Source organism: Macrobrachium rosenbergii, chromosome 52, assembly GCF_040412425.1.
Source record: "Macrobrachium rosenbergii isolate ZJJX-2024 chromosome 52, ASM4041242v1, whole genome shotgun sequence".
NCBI classification, from domain to species: Eukaryota; Metazoa; Arthropoda; class Malacostraca; order Decapoda; family Palaemonidae; genus Macrobrachium; species Macrobrachium rosenbergii.
In genome coordinates, this window is record NC_089792.1 from 26,984,968 (window position 1) to 27,008,759 (window position 23,792).

Below are 23,792 nucleotides of genomic sequence, written 5' to 3' on the forward strand. Positions count from 1 at the left end.
ATACAGAATGCTATGATATCTATGAATGTTCCAGTTGATGCAAGGTTCTAGGTCACAGTAAAGTTATACCCAATGACCTGCATGTGCCTAGGCTATATTGTCACGAATGTAATTGTTGGGACAAGGCTCAAGGTCCCCAAAACTACAATTTCTGATATAATTAAAGTCACACGATGGGAAAAGAAACCTACATTTCATGACATCCTTTGGTGAATTACAAACATCACAACTCGCCATCCTACCTTGGAACCTTGCTAGGCAATTTCATTAACAATCTTAACAATTGGATGGGGTACCCCTGGCTATCTTACAAGGTGCCATCAAACCATATAATAATACATCCTGATGAAACGTGAAGCTTTAAAATGCTTGCTGGCCCAATTAATTATCAAGACGATGCCCGACAGAAATGAGTGACGAAATCACACTCGCCAGCTTGTGCCACTGGGGTCACTGGCTTTTGGTCCACGTTACATTAGGCATCTACCGTGCACCCAAAGGCTTTGCCGAATCAGATCTTCCAATAAATCCCACCATTAACTAAGAATGATATGAGTAGAGGTTCCAGGAGGAAGGCCCAGCACAGTAGGAAATAAATAGCATTTCACATCAATTGTGAGGCATCCCGCGTTACGAATGCCAATACCGGTAATATTGGGTCACCCCGCCACCACAAAAACAACGACAAGATTACCCCCTATAGACTTGATTTTGGTATACTTACTCAGCCATTCCACGTAATACGCGCGACTTGAGTTAATTTTCCAGAAATTTATAAAGAGTTAAACAATAAATGTGGTTTTCATTGAACTTTGGATCTCCAAGACGCAACACAACAAACGGTTGACTTCACATCTCCGTAAAAACTAATGTCCACGGAAACGTTCATACTAATAAAATAAGCAACTCATTAAACGTTATTAATATAAATAAACAGAAATGTTATTAAATATATTTTACCCAAAGTAAAGAGAGTTACCAAAATTTATTACTAATAAAACACCACAAACAATAGTTTCATCAATAATATGACTTCTGGAAAATATTCATAGAAAACTGAGAAGGTTAATATTTAGCAGTAACCACTTTATTTGTTTAGGCCATATGCCTAAGAAAACTGTTGACCATAATGGGCGCCCGGAGCATATTTTCCAAGGAGCAAATCTTAATAGGCTACATACATGGATAATTTCCGGCATCGGTAATTCTATATATTAGCTTCGCGCCTGTTTTACCTTTTTCAACTGGTTTTTTAACTTTTAGGGTTCTGATAATGGAGGTGCATCTGTTTGTTGTCGGCCAAATGGAATGTCCCTTCGCCGTGTTTAGTACTGGCCCGGGGGCGTTGGGTACCCAAACGTTAACAAGTTATTAATTACACTTGCCGGACGGGATATGAACCGCTCGAAAAGACGTACCCGTGCTCTGTCTTGTGGTCCGCGTATGGAAACCCCTTGTTGGATGGACTTCAGGGTTTAATTACAGGTTAATTACACTCAGTGCCAAAAATTAAAGAGTAAATTCATAATTAGCAACCAAAAACTGTAGAAAAAGTTAAGTTAGAAGGCAGTCGCCTCCAGCAGGAGCTAGAGACTATATAGTTCTACCCCACACATCAAAAAGGACAAACCTTTTGACCCTTTGAACTAGCAGTTAATTTCAAAAAACAGTATCAGGCCTGCATTTCTTTAATGAATAAAGGGGATATATATATATATATATATATATATATATATATATATATATATATATATATATATGTGTATATGTATATATATATATATATATATATATATATATATATATATATATATATATATATATATATATATATATATATATATATAATTGCTTTATTCTTTAAAGAAATGCAAGCTCTGATACTGCCTTTGGAATTAACCTAACTAGTTAAACAATTCTCAAAATTTGTCTGCTTGATACCGAAACTATCCATGTAAGTTGAAGATTTGCCCCCATAGAAAAAAAAAAAAATATATATATATATATATATATATATATATATATATATATATATATATATATATATATATGCAGTGGAATTGCAATGCCAATAATATAAGTGATAAAAAAACAATACAGAAAGTTACATTGCCTTTTTTAATAGTTCCATTTACTGTTCAACTGAAATAAAAAATTTCTTGAAAGAATAATTCAGTTATATACCGCATACAAATATCATACAAAATAATGATACCTTTAATTTGCTTAAACTGAAAGAATATACAGTAGAAATGTGAGGAAAACGAAGTGATGTAGTTAAATGTGATGATCTTTTTTTTTTTAAGTTAGTCACTGTTCATTTGAAAAGGAACTGTCGCCTCCTGGTGATCACTACCAAAAGTTTCAGCTACCATTTCCATGAAATCTGTTTTGTTCAAATTGATTTTTTCACGGTGTACGCTGAGCATACATAACCCGGAGAGTCATTCTTCTGACATGGTAAATCGCAGCCATGTTTTCACTCGTCGAAGTGCTGAAGGATCTTTCCACTGTGCATGTGGGTGCTGGCAGAGTCAAGAGAATGAGTAAGGCAAGGCGTTCGGCGGAATAAAACTCAGTACGTGGCAACAATTCCAAGATTTCGGGGTGGAGGCAAGTGCCCACCCGCCTTGCCCTTACGTGCGGGCGCCCATGTGATTATAAATATCAAGATCTAAACAAAATATTCTGTTCTTCCCCGAAACAGGTTATCATAAAGCATAGTTGTACTATCAGTATAGTTTTAATACAGTTTCAGTGTTACAGGAGAAACATCTGCCATTTACATCTGACTGGTGGTATAACTGTTCTCTGTTTGAAGGAAAACAAAACAACATTTAGTTTGATGCAGGTTTAATGTAAAATGAAACATTATGTAATTTAGTACAGAATTATAAACTGTTTAGTAGGATGGAAAAAAGGAAAATAAACCTACCGGAATGTGAAAATAAAAATCTCTGTCAAATTCCAAATTCACCAATGGTAAGATATGAAGTATGTGTAAAATTTTAAGCAGAGTAAAACTGAAAGTCTGAATATGGCTAAATATTTGGTAAATATCAAGCCTGATTGGCACACCCTCTCACTGGAGGGAATCATTTCTTTCGCTAAAATTGGTTATGCTGTCCACGTGAACACTGCGCACCAAGACTATACAACAAAATACCGCCGGAAGTGAAGAGCATACAAGAGAAATGCAAATTTCAAAAGGAACTAAAGACTCTCCTATTCTGCAGGAAGGAACTACGACACTGACGAGAAAACACTGAAAGACAATTATAAAATATAAGAAGCACCTTATTTCGAAAACGTACAAGGGACCGCCAGAGAGGGAATTACCCCTGTGGAGGGCTGTACATAAAACCAAACAAAGTGAAACAGAGTGAAGTGGAAAAACCAATTAGTATAAAATACGATTGTCATCGATAACGCACCATGGCTTGTAGAAAGGAGCGTTGCTTTATCCCAGTTGTTGATGCGGTTAAGAAAACGATCAGGAATGAATAGGCTATGAAGGTGATTTCTGTGTTTTCTTTGAAACCATCAGTAAGGATAACATCAGGAGACCAGAAGTACCTCTGCCCTATTTTGTTATGATAGAGCCCTCTCAATGCTGTGCTGTATGAGGGAGGAAACTGAGATGCGAAACTCTATTATAGTACAGCGGGATTCCTTGTCTGGCGAGAGAGGTGCTGAAGAAGATGCTATGATCGCTGAGTGGCATACAAAAATGTTAAACTTTAGAGAACCTGAGATGAGACGTGATGGCGTGATGAACTTTGCCCGTTGACTCAAGGACTGATGATACCACGAAGGAAATAGAAATGCTAAATATTGAAATGAAGAAGGTGACAGCTCCTAAACTAGAGAGGAAACCTGATGCAGATATAGTCAAGGAAAGAAATTTTTTGTAATACTAATAAGGACACTTCATTTTCAGTTTTCTCTAAAAGAAAACTATTGAGATGGCTATTCGTCTGTCCATCTGTACTTTTTTTGTCCTCCCTCAGATCTTAAAAACTACTGAGGCTAGAGGGCTGCAAATTGTTATGTTGATTATCCACCCTTCAATCATCAAACATACCAAATTGCAGGCCTCTAGTCTCAGTAGTTTTTGTTTTTTAAGGTTAAAGTGAGCCATGATCGTGTGTCTGGCACCGCTGTAGGTGCCAACAATACAGGACACCACTGGGCCACGGCTGAAAGTTTCATAGGTCTCGGCTGAGAGTTTAATGGGCCGTGGATGAGAGTTTCATACAGCATCATATGCTGTACAGAAAACTCGATTGCACCGAAGAAACTTCGGAGCATTTTTTACTTGTTAATTATTGATATTGGTAATGATAATAGCAAGTTTCAAATCAAATTCTGTTATAAAAGAGAATATTTTAGGTTTTTATATACTAGTACTTTTGGCGTTTACATCTAATACAACTAATAACATGATCCTTGGAGCGTTCATTTTACAGCTCTACCTGTTTACTGATATAGATTTATAAATGGTAGGACACAACATTTTACCTAACTGCCAGCATTTTGTTTGAAAACTGCTCCATGATGGCTTTCCCGTGGTATCTTAAAAAGAATTTGTTTATAAATTATTTTTTTGAAAGCTAGGTCTGTTACAGTAGCAAGTAAAATTTTGAAAAGAATTAAGATCTGTCACAAATTTTGAATAGGACTGACATGCAAGAATATTAATTTTGTAAATATTAATTTAATAAAGGTGGTAATCTTTAATTTTAGATACCTTACTGTGTTGCACGAAAGATCTAAAATCTGGAAGTTGCGGCACAGTAAGATATCAAATTTTAGTGTACACCACATAATTTTCTTAAGAAAAAATGACGTTTTCTGAGTTCTCTGATTGTCATTGTATGTTGAATGAGCTCCATGAAGGTTCTGAAGCAGCTACCTGGTCCTAACCTCAGGTCCCTATAATACTGTAATATATTTATCAAATTTGCTGTTCTCTGTAACTGTACTTTACTGCTTACTGTTTCTTCCTATTTTTTCCAAGGCCCACTTCTGAGAAGGCGCTCTGCTAGACCTCCAAACTCATTCGTCATGTACATGGTAACAGTGCAGAGACATTCTGAAATTTATACGGCGTACTTCATATTAATTGTCAAATCAGCAGTGTCATAACACTCAGAATATAGACAAGTCTTTCATTTTTTTGAACTTCTGATGAATTTAAACGCTCTACAATCAACATTCGAACTGCATCTTGACTCAAATAATTGGAGACCATCTGTAGCTATCCTTGGGTTGACTTTAAGGCATGTCTCTTTCTTAAAGTAACCCTTGAAAATCATCATTACATCTTACTGTCCTGTCTTCCTAGATCCACTGATTCCATGACTGCAGCCTTCAAGTTTCATGTTCATCATCAACTTCTTCCCCTTTAGGGTATATACCCAAGTTAATTATTTACCTCATTTTCTCAAATATTTTATTCTCCGTTTTTTCAAGGTCAAATATGTTTTTTAATCATACCAGTATCCTCAACGTCATAACTATCATCACCGTCCTGGCTCAGATTTGGAGGACCTCCTATCGGTCCTCATTCAACCCATCAGGTGTGCCCCTGTTATGCAGTTATACTTTATAGTCTTCTTGAACAACTAGTTTTCTACATCATAGCTATTTTGGAATAACAGGATTCTTTCATTTCCGCTTGAAATTGTTTTTCAATTACTGGGACAGTTTATGGAATAATCATGCTGTCGCGTGCTTAGGACCAGTTACCCAATATCTCTGTTTTATTTTAACTCTAATCTAATAACCTATGTTCGTCTCTAATATTCCCATGTGTGGCTAGGCTTTCGGCGGTGCATTACTGTAGGAAATCTTAAAAACTTCTTTTTCAAATTATTGATCATAATACACGCTAAACCTCAGATCTCATTTTCAGTCAGGATAGACTTGGATCCATCCCAATAGGACTAATTTTTAACTTGGGTACCTTAATAACTAAAGACTGCAACTTCTTTAGAAAATACCGATAGTTTGGTAGACAATTATATATAGTAAAACCTGTTACAGTAGTCTGTAGTTGGTATTACATAACTGTAGAAGATTTTTTAATATATCCATATCTGAAACGTTCTTTTCATGTGGTAATGTTAAATCCTCGCTGACATAAAGTATCTGATATGTCATACAAAGATTTACAAAAGTTAGAACTGTTAGGTTCCTCGGTGCCCTTACTATTTACACCTTGTGATTATTATTTCTTCTGATCTGGTGTCACAATCTCTCGTTGACCATATAATCTATACTTTCTATTTTTATAGTTTAGTTCCATTTTTCCAGCAAACTCACTTGTCCATAATGCACAGACTTGTACAGCAGATTCAAGTCCAAACTGTCATAGCTCTCAGAGAATAAGAAGGTTTATATATATATATACTGTATATATATATATATATATATATATATATATATATATATATATATATATATATATATATATATATATCTTCTTCTTCTTTCTTTTAACGTGCTTTTTTTTCCCATTTTTGTATGGGGTAAGCACTATGCCTTCTTTTGAAGGACTTTTGATTTGGCTTTGGGGTAGACCGTAGTCTCGATCAGCTGCCCTGCCTGACATCGCTTAGACCCCCGGTAGCGTATGTTTCATGTATCATACCCGACCCAACGCCCTTTCTTCCCAGCAGCGAGAAGTTGTTCGCCGGGTAGGGCGAGAGTTCGAGACGTGTGAGATGTTTGTTATGTTTTTTAGAAGGTGTTGTAATGGCTTTGTTTTGTAGGTGTATTTAGTCTGTAACACCCATTTGCTTTTTAAGCAAACCTATCCGTTGATTACATATATAATCCCGGGATGTCTACACGGATAGCAAAGTGTCTGCCTCTCTGATCAGTCGGCTGCGGATTTGAACCCGCGCCACAGACCTCTACGGTCCGAAGCTGCTGCTGTAACCGACTGAGCCATCGAGGCTCCATATATATATATATATATATATATATATATATATATATATATATATATATATATATATATATATATACAGTATATGTGTGTGTGTATGTATTTTTTAAATACTGGACATTTCAATCCTCCTGATTTCAAGAGGAAGCTCTTCGTACACACTTGGACCCATATAACCAAGATTTGCAGCGCATCTTTGCTAAAAATTTTTACGCTATATATAGCTAATACTGTGTTGACTCCATCCGTTGGCTGTATTATGCACAAGTCTTTCAGATATTTTGGACACTCATCCTCGATGGCTTGATGAATCCTGACACATATTTTAAACTTTATTCATCTTTTATAAGGAGCTGGTGCAACTCAGACAACACAGTGGTAATCTTTTCTGTAGGTGAAACACCCTTTATTAATTTTGCCACTCATATATTTTGCAGCTTCGTAAGTTGCACCTTTGGGTGCAGACTGTAATAGACAGAGCTGCTGTAGTTCACTCTACATGGCAAGTAATCACACATTTTTGTATAATCACACATTTTTGTAGAGCACTCATCCAGGTCTTTTTTTTTTTGACAAAGGCAGATGATGGCCAGTAACCCGTACGCCATTGCTGATTTGAGTACTGTGAAACAAATTACAGTTCCTTCGTATATCAGTCACTTACTTTGTCGGCAATCGCAACTGAATTACTATTTATATTCGGCCGAAAATCACCAAGGCTTCTTAACTTATTTTTCCCCCCCTACCAACATGAATTCAGTTTCTCATTTCTATCTCCGATGCCGTTTATAGAGAAATAAAATTATGTGTCATCCTAAAATAGCTGGAACTTTATCCCCTGTCCCTGAAGTAAATTCGACAATGCAGTCGTATACAAGCAAAATAGGATTAGACCTAATATATTACCATGGGGTACTCCTGTTCTTGGTGTTTCATAGAATGAATATGAATTTCAAATCTGTACAGAGTATTTTCTGTCACTAAAGTTGTCTTTCAAGTACTCAAAGGCTTCTTCAGTAATTCCAGTGGATTGCAAGCCATTTAGATGAAGTTCATACACAACTGGAGTAAAAGAAGCGCTGATATCGATAAGAACCAAAATACAGCGTTTGTTTTCATCTATCATTTCTAATAGATTAGTTGTATTCTACCGCAGTCTCTGTAGAATAAAATTGTCTATAAACTGACTGACTATCAGACAAAACAATTATCCTTCCAAGAAAACTGATTATATTGATCAAGAATAATATATTCTAACAACTTGGACATAAATGATACCTTGGAAATAGGTCTATATGAACTTAAATTTTGATAAGCAAGGGACCCTTTGAAAAATGGAAGACAGCATGATTAAGAGGAGTGATTTCAGTAACCACTCATATGAAAAGACTTCATTAAACAATTCTCTAATTTGCAGTGTTTTATTGCCAGCAGACTGTATATTTAAAAAAAAAATCCATACTTTAAGACATTAATATATATACCCATGATAGTGTTTGGCGCTATTCTCTGTTTCCGTATCCAAAACTTTGTAGTTTCTAGAATTCACCCAGTTATAGGTATCTTGTCTTTTCTGCCCCATACAACATATACACTTTATTTCCTCGAGTTGCGTTCTTTTGTTCCGTAAGTACCACCACAGCTACTACAGACTCTATCATCTTTTTAAACCTGCAGCCTTTCCCCGGATGTTCATACCTCTGACAGAAGAAACAGGTTAGCAGATGATACTTGTAACGTAGCCTATGTTATATATACATTCCCAAAAGTGACATAAGTATGTCGTCGTTTCTTAGACAGCCTTGCGAATTTCAAGTTCACAACTAAAGCATCGTCCACATAATCTTCCTCATCATAAACGTTACGGGTCAGTATTCTTGGTTTCACTTTCCCCAGTCTTCCCTGTTTCAGCAGCCCTTACCGTACCATATGCTGGATGTCAAGTCGAAACTGGTCAGGATTTGCTCCCGGCGTTTCATTTCCCCTGTGGTAAAGTTATACATATCAATCACATTTCAGTATGATTATAATCATAACTCTCTCTCTCTCTCTCTCTCTCTCTCTCTCTCTCTCTCTCTCTCTCTCTCTGTATATGTATATATATATATATATATATATATATATATATATATATATATACATACACACATACATACATACATACATACACACATACATACACACACACATATATATATATAGTATGCCTTCCCAAGTACCGTTTTTTATGTTTGCAAACTAAACTAAACAGAAATAACATTGTAAAACTACCTGATTTACATTTTGATGCATACCTTCTATCATGAAAGAGTTTGTAATAAGGTAAACTATTACAGCTGCTGTTTTATTTTCAAAATAGGCACCAATATTCATGACATAGAATGGAAATCCTGCGCAGATGTCAAACATGATAAGATTACTGTAACATCATTATCTTATACACTAAAGTAATTGTCAGCATAAAGAAGTAATGGTTAAATCCTTCTTATATGGAAATTATTAGTAGATTCACCCTTGCGGTGAATCATATTAATTGTGATATTCTTGGTCTAAAGACATACAACCATTAGCTCGCTTGCTACAGCATCGTTGGCCTTAACATGGTAACTCTGGTATAATAGTTATATAGTAAGTTACATGTTATTTGAATTGGGTGTGTAACAAAAAGTCTATTTGGGTAAAGTTTATCAATGCTATAGTGAGTCTAGAATACAACAAAGGTTTGATGTTCCTTTGATTTATTGTTTCGGTAGCTCCTATATCAGAAATGTTTACTATGACATTAAATCTTTTTATTTCGAAAGATATGTTATATAAGCTGATAGGCTTATATAAGCAGATATCTGAAAACATCATTTTGATTTTGGAAGGTATGATGACTTTTTTTTTTTCTAATAAAAATTTTTTCATAATCGTTTGTAAGCTTTTAACGTGATGTACCGCCATTTTGTGTTTGATCATACTTACAGAAATAAGGCTTTTCCCTTTTCCCTAAACTACTGTCAAAGTACTTAGATGTGTCTAAAATTATCTGTAAACAGAACAAATTGTTGTGCTATTTCAGCTCGTTACTACAATCGAAACTTATTTAATAAGGCAAGGCCGCCTGCCAATTACTTCTGTTCAGTTAGCAATGAAAGCTAATTTTCCTTTCCAAGGATTCTAAGTTAGTATATGTAATTTCAAGTCTAGAATTTATTGTACTTAGAATGTATCTTCAGAATACAAAAATGCTGATCATGTAAAAGATTCATGAGTGAGCATTCGACAGAATGATCAGAGTTTTCTCAGAGTTTTATACCTCCCTCTTGCTCATGGTGACTGGGCACATGTTAAAGAAGCAATACACTTATGTAGTTATATAAAAAACGGTTTCAGCTTCAAATTAATTTACATAAACACACACACACATATACATATGTGTGTATGTGTGTGTGTGTGTGTGTAGTTTCACAAGAGCAAACATGTATCTTGCTCCTATGCTAAGTCTCCACAAAGTGAATTAACATCAGTTTACAAGGATAAATAATAAAAAACTTTAAGGTACTTTGCATCGCAGTCATACAGATATATCACTGCAAGTTACTTGACTAATCTGTTTTCAGTGAATTCATTTGAAATTCCTAGTCATGCTAGCAATACGATGTAATTGCATCTTTCTAAAGAATTTAAGCGATGCTGGTATCGTGCTGTAATGGACAGAGCAACAGAACGATTCCGATTCCCAGACTTCTCTTTTTATTATTATTATTATTATTATTATTATTATTATTATTATTATTATTATTATTATTATTATTATTATTATTATTATTATTATTTTAAACACTCATATGGGTAGGTTAAAAAAAAGATAATTTATTAGTCAAGTAAACTTTCGCAGGTGGAAAAATCAGGATCCAGATTTGTGTAAAAAGAAAAAAATCCACAATGCCGTGCCTGGCGATCAAGGCTCTAGAACGTGTCATAGAAATCAATCAGTCATTATTATTTAGAAATTTTTCGAACGACTACATTGGTAAATGTAAAACCAAGTCATAATTATCCCTTTACAGTCGAGCACCAAGAAAAGTCAACTTCAAAACTTACTTCGTGATTCTAATAGAAACGCCATGTTTGTAAAATAAACAGCAGATTATTATGCACAGTTAAAACTAATAAAGATTTCGTCATAACAAAATGCTAGGATTGAATACAACAGTTCGAAAAATCTTAACGTTCAAAAACTCTCTGAATCACCTTAGGTATTAATAATAATAATAATAATAATAATAATAATAATAATAATAATAATAATAATAATAATAATAATAATAATAATAATATTATTATTATTATTATTATTATTATTATTATTATTATTATTATTATTATTAGTAGTAGTAGTAGTAGTAGTAGTAGTAGTAGTAGTAGTAGTAGTAGTAGTAGTAGTCGAACTGTAACCCAGGGAAGAAAGTACAGCGCAAAATAACTAAGAGAAACGATTAAGAGAAAGGCAAATAAACACTGAAATGAGACTAGTTTGCACGCAGGATTTCTGAAATTCTAACGACTCAACTACATTGCAAAGAAGATCGTTCCATAACTTCCAAATATGTGGTTGAATCTCACAACAAAAAAACTGAAAGTAATTGCACTACCAGGTAGTTGCATAGCCTGGAAGTTCTCGGTGACAAAAATGCTCAGAATTATGAAAATATTTGTGGATCTAGTAGGGTAAAACTAATCGAATGACGGTGCCAGGGATAACCACTAACATATGGAATTCATGTTTTGTCCAACAAAATTTTACATGAGTTGCGTTTGTGTAGTTAAAGAAGCATGGTCTGTGACAAGAATTTTTAGTTTTGTTAAAGTTTGTTAACTTCATTCTTTATAATTTGCACCAGACACTACTAATTTTAGCCAAATTCTTGTTAGGAGAATCGGCAAGAATGGGTCTACAATCAGGAAAAGAAATCGATGCAAATAGAATATCGTCGGCTGCATAAGCAACCAGCTTGTTAACCACATACAATGCGTATACAATAAAAAAAAAAATGCCCAAAAGGAGCAAAGGGAATACATCTGCAGTCACTTACAGTATCCTTTGCATTTTTCGGTTAAAACTAAGGTATGCTTTACCAACTCTCATTATTCTGAATTTGAAAACAATGGCCTCAAGGTTAATACCGACAAAACAGCACTAAAGTCAAGACCAACCTTACGAAATACGCGAGAAGAATCTAGGGATCGTTATTCAACACTTGAAATTCAAGAAAGTGAATCCCTGGTCCTTAGGAAAGCCAAAGTGGAAAGGTGGGAATAGTTGACACTGAATGAAATAGACATTCAGGCTTTTGCCGATTTGCTTTGAAAATCTTTTGATAGTGTTGGAGGCATAAAAAAATTGCTAATTAGAGGGGATGAGCTACCACGTCTACATTTATCTGATGGTATAATAGTACTAGTTGCCAATCATTTGCAAGACGTACAGCTTCTAGCTAACTTACGAAGAATAACAAAATACCTAGACGCTAAGTCAACTACTGTCTTTACAAAAAAAGAAAAAAAAAGTACAAAACTCATTTTGATCTACATCTCCTTAAGCATCAAGGTCGAATAAAAGGCTTACTTTTACGGAACCGGAGAGCTGACGTAGACATTTTAGCACCCAGAAAATCGGAGTTAGGCAGAGTGAGTTGCAGTCTACTTACCGCCAGTCGCATAAGCCAAACGAATTGCTTTTTCCCTTTGACAGCGATTGACACAGCCATTTGGTTTGAGCAAGAGGGATGCTGTTGAGTCTAGCAAAGATCTTGCTTTGTAAATTTTTAGTATACCAGAGGGTAGATGACTGTATGTACCCATATTTATACATACGTCTGTATTTATAGTACCCACATATGCAAATGCACAATCAGTCTTCTTTCTGGAGAGATAGCCTACTTACTGAATGTCTCAAGTAGTTCCTCACATTAAAACACCTTTAGCTTTTGGAGCTAAAAGATGAATAAAATTGAGGAATTAAGAAAGTTAAAACCATCTGGTGAGATTTATATGTTTAGGATTAGAATAGTTCCTAGCATATTGTTTAATCCCGTTTTTTAGTCATCCGAACACTCCAAGTCACAGACATTAACGGTCAACCTAATAACATTAAATTTCTTTATCTTTTGTCTCAAAGCCAATGGGCGCCACCCTACCCAGCCCCATTTCTATTTTTTTTATTCAGTATTAGCTGTTAAAAACAACATTGTTGTACGAAATTTCCGAGAAGATATCACGTCATTTTATCAGTTGGACTATTTCGATCCCACGAACAGCATCACCACTACACGACTATTTATAATAAATAATAATAATAATAATAATAATAATAATAATAATAATAATAATAATAATAATAATAATAATAATAATAATAATAATACGCCATTTTATCTCAGAGCTTGTATCAAATACATAATGATGAGACACTCAATCCAAGGAAAACGGCTTTTATATCTGAACCCTTTTTGAAACAGGTTCTTTCTAGATGCAGAGAAGCAGGGTATATTAAGAGACCCTGGAAGCTCTCTCTCTCTCTCTCTCTATCTCTCTCTCTCTCTCTCTCTCTCTCTCTCTCTCTCTCTCTCTCTCATTGCACTTAACAATAGTTGTTACAAAACAACTGCGCCTAGCATTGCAATAATCGCAGACGAAATAGGACCATTCCTCTACTCATGCAGAATTTGCAGTACAAAAAAGATGAATGAAACGAATAAGGGAATACAACAAACAACAATTACAATGAATGTTTGTAATCGCTTCGAGCGATTCAGTTTATTTGCGACGCTGCTCTCTAAAGTTTCCCATGTATATCCATCATATGAGTTTAAAATTGGCTTAAAAAAAAACATTCATGGTTGATTTACTCATTTACAAAACTCCTGTTAAATTTAGGGTAATTTAATTATTTAGAGATTAAAATGATTATTTACGAGGAAAATGGCGGAAGTTTTCAGCTCTGCTGCCCAGTCGTTCAAAACGTTTGTCAAGGTCAATATGAATGTGGAGGCAAAGAACGTCCTCACTCCCGTTGTGCTATAGGACAGACATGTAATGTAACCTCGTAACCTCATCAGCACTCCTAGAAATCATTCTCAGTGTTAAGATGTTTCAGTAAAGAAAAAATGAACCATGGCCCAATACTGCAGGTTTGAAAGGTAAAATAAAGAACTACCAGAACAACATTTTTTAACGGAAAGGACAATCAATCTAATTTGCAAAGCAGGAAGAGATACAAAAGAAAAACTTAGCGACGTTACATTCTCGGAAAAGGAGACACATCAGCCAAAGTCTACGACTGCCTTCGATGATTTTAACATTATGTATTATGCCTTTTTGTTTTACATTTCTATGCCAGGAAATGAATGCCAACTGCGGACAAGATTGCTAAAGAATTAAAAGTAAATACTGGTCATAGTGGCTGAGTGGAATAATTATGGAATTGCTTCATGACATTGGATTCCATCACGAAAAAGCATCTGCCAGAACAAAATTTTAATATGAAATGAGTCATGAAGGTAAAGTGAATTACGTCCTCTGTAAAATATATTGCTGGTAAAAGTTGGACTGACAACAAATCAGGTAAAGCAGACAGAATTGAACCCTCACGGATGAAAGTGGTCGATTGGTCATCCTTCATGATGCTTCCAAGGAAAGATCCATTCAGAATGCCAAAATCATTTCCCAAGCAAAAACGTAAATCACTCCTTAAACACGTTGTGTTATGGAGTCATTTATGTCGCGATTACTCCCTGATATATCATCGTATCAGTACCACAACCATTGAATACAAACTGATAAACCACCTACAGTATCAGACAAAAAGTCTGATTAGATAGTGGCTGACTGGAAAGGGCTCAAACTTTCCTAAAGATGAGTTAAAATCTGAGGTGCTTCAACGGTAAACGAATCATTCAAGAAAACATCGAAATTATGCAATTGATAACATTGCTATGGCAATAAGTTTACAAGGCTCCACCCTATTACCGTTAGTATATCCAACAGAACTGGTATGGGGCTACATAAGAAATATATTCCAAAGAGGAACGCTTTTAAGATGACCGGATCAAAACCCTCCTCACGGTAGCTTTGGGGAAATTATTATCAGAAGACTGGGAAAATGCTATACACTATGATGATAAACTGTAAGACCAAGATGCTGCCGAAAATGGAAAGCTTGAATATTTTGTTTGTCCATTCATAATCGAAATAAACTCCTTTGACGAAGCGGAATAACAAGTGATAATGTTTCTACAAAAGAAAAGTAATGACATGCTGTCTTTTCTGACGTTATAAGTCTATCACTCGTGATGACCTGAGATGTGTGACCTGGAGGGAAACAAGGAGGATTATAATACCTTTCACAAGATCTGGAAGCGTAGCATTTACCACCAAACCGACTCGGAGGCTTGGGTTACTCATCTTCCACACGGCTGCTAAAAGTGGAAGTCTGGTACAAAGCTCCTTTTCATAGTGTGCTTCATTTGACTTTGCAAGATTTTACTAATGCTGCATTCCAAACCAGGTATCGTGTATACACAGCAATTTGTAAACCCTGCTACTTCTTGTCTGTGAGGTATCCACGGCCTTACGCAGCCCTATAGAAGGCTTACATATAAGTAGCCGGACTTTAATGGTTAAGGGACTATCGGTGTTTAAAGTTTTTTCTTATTGACAACCTATAATGCTTATTGTTTAATATGAATTGCTAATGTTTGTTTTCAGGAAACCTTTTTAGTGGGTAATGAAAAACCGATAGTTATTTTGTTTTTAGATTTGCGTGTCCTATGTATGTGTGTGCGTGTTTGTATGAGAGAGAGAGAGAGAGAGAGAGAGAGAGAGAGAGAGAGAGAGAGAGAGAGAGAGAGAGAGAGAGAGACTATACCTATGCTTACTTAAAGTAGTCTTTTATTTGGCCCCCACCTAACTGGAGGAACGCTGTGGTACTCACAGATTCGGTTGATTGTATACTCACACATTATAGAAGACGCGTGAAGAGTCATACGTAATACTCAGAACATGAAACAATCTTTAATTTCTTCTTATGAGACTTGATATTTTCAATCCTCTTGACATAAGATTGGAGTTAATTGTACAATTCTGGGGCTGCAAATCTGAAACCTCTTGATCCAGTACTCAAAGTGCATTTTGGCTTAGACGAGTGGAAATCATAGACAGTATTGTGTTGACTCCTTCATTGTTTCTTAAAAGAGCTACATTCAGTTTCAACGCACAGTTATATTAAAAGCCGCACTAAGATCAAATAAAACCATCATATACAATTAAGCATAAAGTAGCCTCGGTTGAATGTAATCGACTATAAGCTGACTAACTTTCTGGTAACACACTTACCCTTTCTAGGTGAATTACTGATAGTCTAAGAATCACTGAAACCATTAGGGAACTTTTTTTTTTTTAAATCTTACAATACAAAGTGAAACCATAAAAAATCGGTATGATTTATCTAAACGAACGAGTTCTGCTTGTTATTGAAATTTGTTCGAACCAGCTACAATCTTTGAAATTGATTTTATGAATTTGTTGACCTTTAGCATCAATTCACTAAAGATACTGAATAAAGCAAAATTAAGGAAATCCAATCTTAGTGATGAAGTTTCATGACAAGGGCTAGACACAATGATCTAATCACGTCATACTCTCACTTCTCCGATTTTAGGTAAGCAGAGCTATTGATTGTTGCTTTTTAAATAACGATTTTTGAATCGCGGATTCAGTGTAAAAGATTTTGCTTCCTATAATTGCACATTCCCAAAACCACTAAAGGTTAAGAGAGAAGTAGGTTAACTATAAGAAAAGTGGTTGAGAATTTCAAACTCTTGGAAAACGTCATCTCGAGGAAGAAACTGCGAAGAAGACTTAGACATTCTGTAAACATTTCCCTTCTGTCATTCTGGGTGTGATCGTCTGATCGTGTAATGATTGCCTTTTACGGAAAGGTATATTGATCATTATAGTGTGCTGAATATGTTTAGAGAAAATTAAGTTACGTGCGTGGTTTGTTTAATAAGTAAAGTAGTTTCAAGTGTTACCATAAGTAGTTTGTGTCTCAGTAAATTTTCATTCACGATTGTTCTTGGTAGTAAAAATCTCTTCGTATTCTTAGATTTTCCAGAGTGCCATTCTTGGCTAGACCTATGCACGCTAGCCGTTATAGGATAATTTCATCTGTAGTAAAGTGATCTTTCATTAAATGGACTTATTAGATGACGATGTAGGCTATATTTACTGTACCCTAGCGTAGTATAGGCCTAGGCTAAGCTGCCTCTGAATGCTTGTTGGGTACTGGTAGTAGCGTAGTGTAGACTGCCTTAATTCGGTATAGCCTTCGTATGTAACCTGGTAAAAGTTAACCTTCCCTTAGCTTTAATTAGTCTAATGTAAGGTACTAATGCTCTGACCTGGCCATGGGGTTTTACCCCCAAGTGGAAACCCCCAAACACGACAGCATGTATAGTAGAACGACATGCGTGCAACTAGGCTTATTTTGAGGGTATTTCTAAGCAAGAGCTCCACACAGACTGTTACCTTGGAAGTCGATTTTTCCTTTACTTTTAGTGTTGCTGATGACAGAGGTGGTGTTGTTAATGTTGTCAATTATTATTAACCTCATACGGTATTATTTTAGAAAGAGGAACCAGCCCAAAATGACATGAAAATATGTTTTTCTAGGTGATTTTGATGTGTTTTGCACGAATATCACCTTCATTTTCCTCGGAAATTAATGGTTTTAGACTTTACTCAGAGCACCTACAGTTTCCCTGGCCCACTCAGCCGCCGACCAAAATCGGCGGAAGAACACCAAAACCAACATGTCGTGCTTGCCAAGAATCTTTAAACATGGATAAGGTGCGAAGTGCCGTTCCACCACGGCCTTACTGTAACCCCTGTGGCTAGCACGCGCAGCGCAACATTACCTCTTGCCAGAAAATGTCGTGCTTGCCAAGAATCTTTAAATATGCGGATAAGGCGCGAAGCACCGTTCCGCCAAGGCCTTACTGACAGCACACATAAACAGGACGACATGTTGGTTTTGGTGTTCTTCCGCCGATTTCGGTCGGCGGTCGAGTGGGCCCGGGAAACTGTAGGTGCTCTGAGTTAAGTCTAAAACTGTTAATTTCCGAGGAAAATGAAGGTGATATTCGTGCAAAACGCATCAAAATCACCTAGAAAAACATATTTTCATGTCATTTTGGGCTGGTTCCTCTTTCTAAAAATTTACTCTCATATCTACCCAACATGGTTGGGGACCCTTTGGGAATGTTGGGAGAAAGACCTGACCGCCGTGTTGTTGTTATGGAATGGTTCCGCGCATGCGCAGGTCATCAGGGAGCCATATGTTTAAGAAGGGATTGGCTAAGGAAACCTATTATAAAAGGCATGCTATGCTAACCTAATTTTTACCCTAACCTAGAAGGCCGTGTTACTAGTGGGCCAGACACCCCCCTCCCCCCGTGACAGAAACTCTACTTTTTACCAAAAGCTCCACTATAACACTGCGCATGCACGGTAGCATTCCAGGATGCCCAGCGTACAGCTTCTGAGGTTAATTACAGTCAACCGACAAAAAATAGCGGTAAATTCTTAATAAGCAACCAAAATACTTTAGGAAAAATCAATTTTATATAAGTAACTTACCAAATAATTACGTAGCCATATCTGTAGCTATAGTTTCTACTTTACGCGGCAGCTCAAAATTCGCAATTCGTGGTAGCGCTCTTTTGTTTTGGGTGTAGGTATACTGCCCCGCCCACTATTGGGGAATAATAGGCACAACGTAGCTAAAGAGCTTAATTCATTTCTGCTGGCTAATGACCGAACACCAGTTATTAGCAGCTCTTGATTCGTTTTCACTGGATGGTTGGAGATTGTCTTTGGTGAAGTACTCTTTGCTTTTGGTAGTACAGCTATTTAGCTTAGCTAGAATCTGGATTATATCTTTGATTGTGACTTGCCTGATTGGACTTTGACCTATTATGTCTGACTCTAGTTTGTCTAACATTAGGTATTGCAGCAAAGGCTGCAAAACTAGACTCACTTCTGCAAATTATGACATGCATACTGTATGTAGTTCTTATAGGGAGCTAATTTGCTCTCCTGAGCTTAATTGTGAAGAACGTAAGGACTGGGATAAGTGGAAGTGGAAGACTTTACAGACACACTTAGACAAATTGCAGCTTGACCAACTGAGAAAAGCTACAGCTAGGACTGAAACTAAGGCTTCTACTAGTACAGGTCATTCTCCAGGAGTTGATATTGATGTTATGCCTATCCCTTCAACACCTGTGTCAGCTTTTTCTCCTATTTCCAGTCCCCCAGCTTTTCCTGTCACTCCATTACCTAGCTCTCATTCTGCTGAACCCAATGCCATTGGCAGCTTAGAAGCATGGGTAGATAAAAAATTTAATTGTTCCGACACGATATACAAACCATCGGTCCTTGACATTAGGATTGCTCCGACAAGATATACAAACTGTTGGTCTTTTACATGAGGAATTACTTACGGTGAAGCTGGACACAGCCGTTAAACTCTTGAACAAGGTGGTTAGGCAGTAACTACCACCAGGTAGGCAGGAATACCCGCCTGCTCGGATGTAAACATTCCAGTTTGCTTTCAGCCATCGTGTGTTGCAGACGTGTTTTCAGATCTCTCTGCCTGACTGTCATTAAGGTCTTTATTATCCTGGTGGGATCTTCCTGTATTTTGTCTATATATTGCGTGTTAGATATTTATTAGTACAAACCCACGATTTGTGATAATCTTGCATAAGCCGTCGTTCCCCTGCATCTGTGTCTTGGGTTTGACGGCCAGGGGCATATTTAAAGGGCAGTGAACAAGCGTGTGGTAATGCTTCTCTTCCAGCAGCACTTTATTTAGATACTGAAGGTGTTTCCCTGTACATTCGGAGGTATTAGTTGGGACGTAATATCTTCGCTCCTTTTACATTGATCGGGATGTAAGAGTTCGCTTCTCTTCTTAGGCTCCCGCCCTCCATGTACAAGGGCACGACTACTTCCTTCTTACTTGTGCTGAGTGTTGTTTTTGCCACCTGCACTTTAGAGAGTTGCTGGGGGGGAGGTTGCAGGCGTCGTCAATAAGTTCCACTCTCTCGTTGGCTCTTCCCAACCTTCGGGTTAAGAAACCGATTGGCATACCCCTGGGTTTTGTGTTTCGGGAACCGCAGGCACGCAGACCTCGGCTTGTGATCCCGTTCCCAGTCCTAGAAGTTCCGCCTCTAAGATGGGGACTGCTTCGGGCACTCATTTGCAAGCCGCTCCAAGTGCGTGAGATTCAGTGGAATATCAAGTGTCACGATTTGGTGTGGAGAGTACTCTCCCCGGCCCAGTTTGGGAGCAGTGTGAGAGAAAGGGCCGAGGCACCCAGGTGTCTCTGCTCTTCCTGCCAGCACCACAAGTGCTCCCCAAGTGCTTACCAGTGCTCGGTCGGGTTCCCAGCTTTGTGTCTCGATCTTATCAGTGCTGACACCAGAAGAAGCAGGGAAGAGATTCCCTTCGGGAGTCCTGTGGGACTTCTAAGGGACTGACTCTCTTCTGGGAGACAAGTTTCTCTTGTTGGCTCTTCCCACCCTCGGGTGGGAACATATTCACATTCTCCTGTGGGGTCTCGCGTTTCGGGGGCCACAAGAGGCTGCGCCCTCGTTGCCAGTCTTAGAAGTCTGCGTCCAAGACTGGTTCTGTGCCGGGCTGTTTTCGATTTCTTAGGGAACCGAAAGGAGCTGCTACCAATTTTTGGTAGTCTCATGGGTGCTCGAATTCTATGAATCCCGAGCACTCTCCTGACGAGAGGCACAGGACGAGAGAAGGTGCTGAGACACCCAGATGTCTAGGTGCCAAGACACTAGATGCCTCAATACTGCCCGCCAGCTGCTTTGGTTGCTTGGCTGGGTTTCATCCTTGTGCCTTGAACTTTAGGGTTCTGGCATGCAGGATAGCAGACACAGAATTCCCCTTTGAACCTTCACGAGGGGCCCCGGCCTCGAAGGAGTTTAGAGTTCGGGAAACTAGCGATAGTTCACAGCAGATGAGTTCCGCCCTGTCCAGTTCCAATTGTGTTCATGCTATCGGCTTGGGTAGGCTTGCTCGCTCCGCCCAGCCCCTGATCACGCTTGTGAGACTGGCTTGGCTCACCCTGCCTGCCTCCCAGTCTACCGCGTACCGCCCAGCAGTGCGGCTCAGCTTGGTCCTACTCGGTTTTTCCGAATTGGGTTCTCGGCTCTGTTCAAGTGAACTTTCTGTTCTTCCCTGGAAAGTGCTTTGCCACGGCACAAGCGCTCTTCTTCCCCCGTGTGGCAGTAATCTCCTTTGGTTGATTATCGCTCACAGTCTGCCTCTCCTGCTGGTCTTACTGGCAGGATAGGTAGGGGTACTTTTTCTCCTCACCTGTTCTCTTTTCCTTTCTGTTGTTCCGAGAGGCGCGAGACAGACAGAGAGAGCTCTGACGAATTTTTTCCCTGTTTGCTGTGATACAGAAGGTCTTAGGAAAGTTCAGGGAGGCTGTGGACTCGCATATGATTCTGGTGGTCATGTAGGGGTGGTTCCCAGACCTCTTCCTCTTTTATCAAATCTTCCCTGACTCTTGTCACTGAGGAAAGACCTACTCAGACAACCAGCCCAAATGAGATTCCATCAAAACCTTCCTGTACTTCAGCCAAATGTGTGGAGGCACTACCATCTCCTCTGATTGAGGGTTTTTTCAAAACTTCTGTAGACAGTCAATCATTAAGTCCTGGAGGTGGTCTACAAATGCCTGATACCAGAGCCAGTGGCTGATTTGTAGAGCTTGGTATTCTTCAGAGGGATTTCTTGCATCAGCACCTTTGTAAATACTGTAACTTCATTAAAATTTTTAGATAATCACGCTTTGCAAGGAGTCTGTTGGTCCCTACTTACCATGAAAGGATGTAGATCCATGTTGTTATCACTTTTAAGATCTATTTGAACAAGGTATTAGAGCAGCTCATTGATCTTTCCAGGTTGAAATTCCCAGGTCTCCAGTTGAGCCTTTGTTTTGGAATTTTGAGCCCTGAAGTGGAGCTTCCCTTAAGGACTTGTCAGTGGAAGCTGATTATTATTGGCCCTCATTTCAGCCGGAAGGGTTAGTGAGCTGCAGGATCTCTCCTGCAATGTGGTCTTCACTCATCAAGGAGCAGTTCTCTCATTTTTGCTGCTCTTTATGGCAAAAAAATGACTTTACCACTCATGCCTTGTCACAGACTTTTGAGATCCCCAGTATATCTCCCTTGGCACCAGATGGAGAACAGGTAGCTCTGTGTCCATTCAAGGCACTTGCATTGTATGTTGAAAGGACCCTGGACATTAGCCAGAATGTAAGGAATTTGTTCTGTAGCCTTAGGAAGCCTGATTTGCTTATGTTCAAACATGATATGACCATTTTGTTAAGGCCTTGAATAATGATGCCCACGCTAACCTTGACCCTTCTTTTTGTACCTCTGCTCAAGGTAAAGTTTCATATCGCAATGCCTCCAGCATTATTTAGAGGGCCTTGTGACCTCATGAATTACTTCTCACTTGGCATCAGTACTTGCTTGTGGGAATCATTATCAGAGGAACAGCATCGTATTTCTTAAAGAATAAGTAAAGTTTTGTCCTTATTAATTTCCCACATCCTATATTAATGTGGGAATTAGTTATCATAATAGAAAGTTAAGTTTAAAATTTCATAACTACCAGTGTAAAAAATGAAATGTATTTTTTATAAATCCTTAACTTTCGAGGGTCATATACAATTACCTCCCCATTCTCCCCACTCCAGTGGGCAGAGAAAAACTGAAAACAATAGATGCTCGAACCAATGATTTGCCCAGAGGAGATGAGTGTATAGTGAGTATAAAATTATTTTTCCTATTAATTTTTTATACTGTTACATGCACTGTCATCCTCCTGCTGATGCAATGAGTTCAGTAATAATATTAGAAGTAAGTATTTGGAAAATACATTTTACTTTTTAAGTAGGTATTAAAATTTGGTGAGTTTACTGTAGTGTGAAATTGTGGTACAAATTTGTTAGTTTTGGTTTACAAATATGTAAATTGATTTGCAACTTCATCATTTAATACTGGGTACTGTACTTTGCTATGTAATCTCCATAAATAGATTTCTTAAGTATTGTATTTATTTTCCACAGAAGTTTCCTTACTTGGGAGAAGTCCTTCTCAGATAGAAGTTAATTTACTGGCCTTTTATGTGATATGATGGGTTGGCATTTGAATCTGGAACCATCACTCCTGAAAATATTCTGCATTTAAGAGTGCAGTACAGTGTAAGGTAAGAGAACCATTTTTATTTAGATTATGCAGGTTGATAAAATAGTGCAAGTATATGGTTTATATTGTGTAGTAGTAAACACAATCTGCTTATAACCAGTTTATAGTTCTTCCTTGTCTTTTATGAAATATTTATATTCTTGGAGCAAAAGCTGGTTTGGTTGTTGAAGCTTGTTAACAAAGTGGTGACAGGTGTGTGGGGAATTGAGGAGGAATCCAACCATTGACCTTGCTGAAACCGCACATTTTTAGGTGAAACATACTCCCTACCGTTAGCATACCTGCAGCTACTTTCGTGGGTTCGACAAATGTTAAAATTAAAACAATCATTAAAGCTCCCAATAGTTATCCCCACCCTTTGGAGAGTTGGGGTAAGACAGTGAATGTTTTGGTTGTCATTCGTTAACAAATGGACTGTCTGGATTTTGGTCTGTACATGGGAAAATGGATACTTCTTCTCAATCTTCCCTATCTAAATCTGTTAG

The 23,792-nt window shown here is 37.6% G+C and overlaps 2 protein-coding genes across 3 annotated transcripts in view; one reads left to right on the top strand and one right to left on the bottom strand.

Moving 5' to 3' along the window:
• LOC136833773 (ataxin-2 homolog) overlaps positions 1-899 on the bottom strand; it is a 283,147-nt gene extending 282,248 nt beyond the window's left edge. Inside the window, exon 1 of one of the 2 annotated variants that reach the window (XM_067096025.1) lies at positions 725-899. The gene's annotated coding sequence lies outside the window, so the exon portion shown is untranslated. The remainder of the gene's footprint in view (positions 1-724) is intronic. The other variant, XM_067096024.1, reaches the window with a different exon arrangement.
• Positions 900-16,653: 15,754 nt separating this feature from the next.
• Positions 16,654-23,792, top strand: part of LOC136833766 (bridge-like lipid transfer protein family member 1) — a 110,902-nt gene continuing 103,763 nt past the window's right edge. Inside the window, exons 1-2 of the mRNA XM_067096010.1 lie at positions 16,654-16,941; positions 23,169-23,308. The gene's annotated coding sequence lies outside the window, so the exon portion shown is untranslated. The remainder of the gene's footprint in view (positions 16,942-23,168; positions 23,309-23,792) is intronic.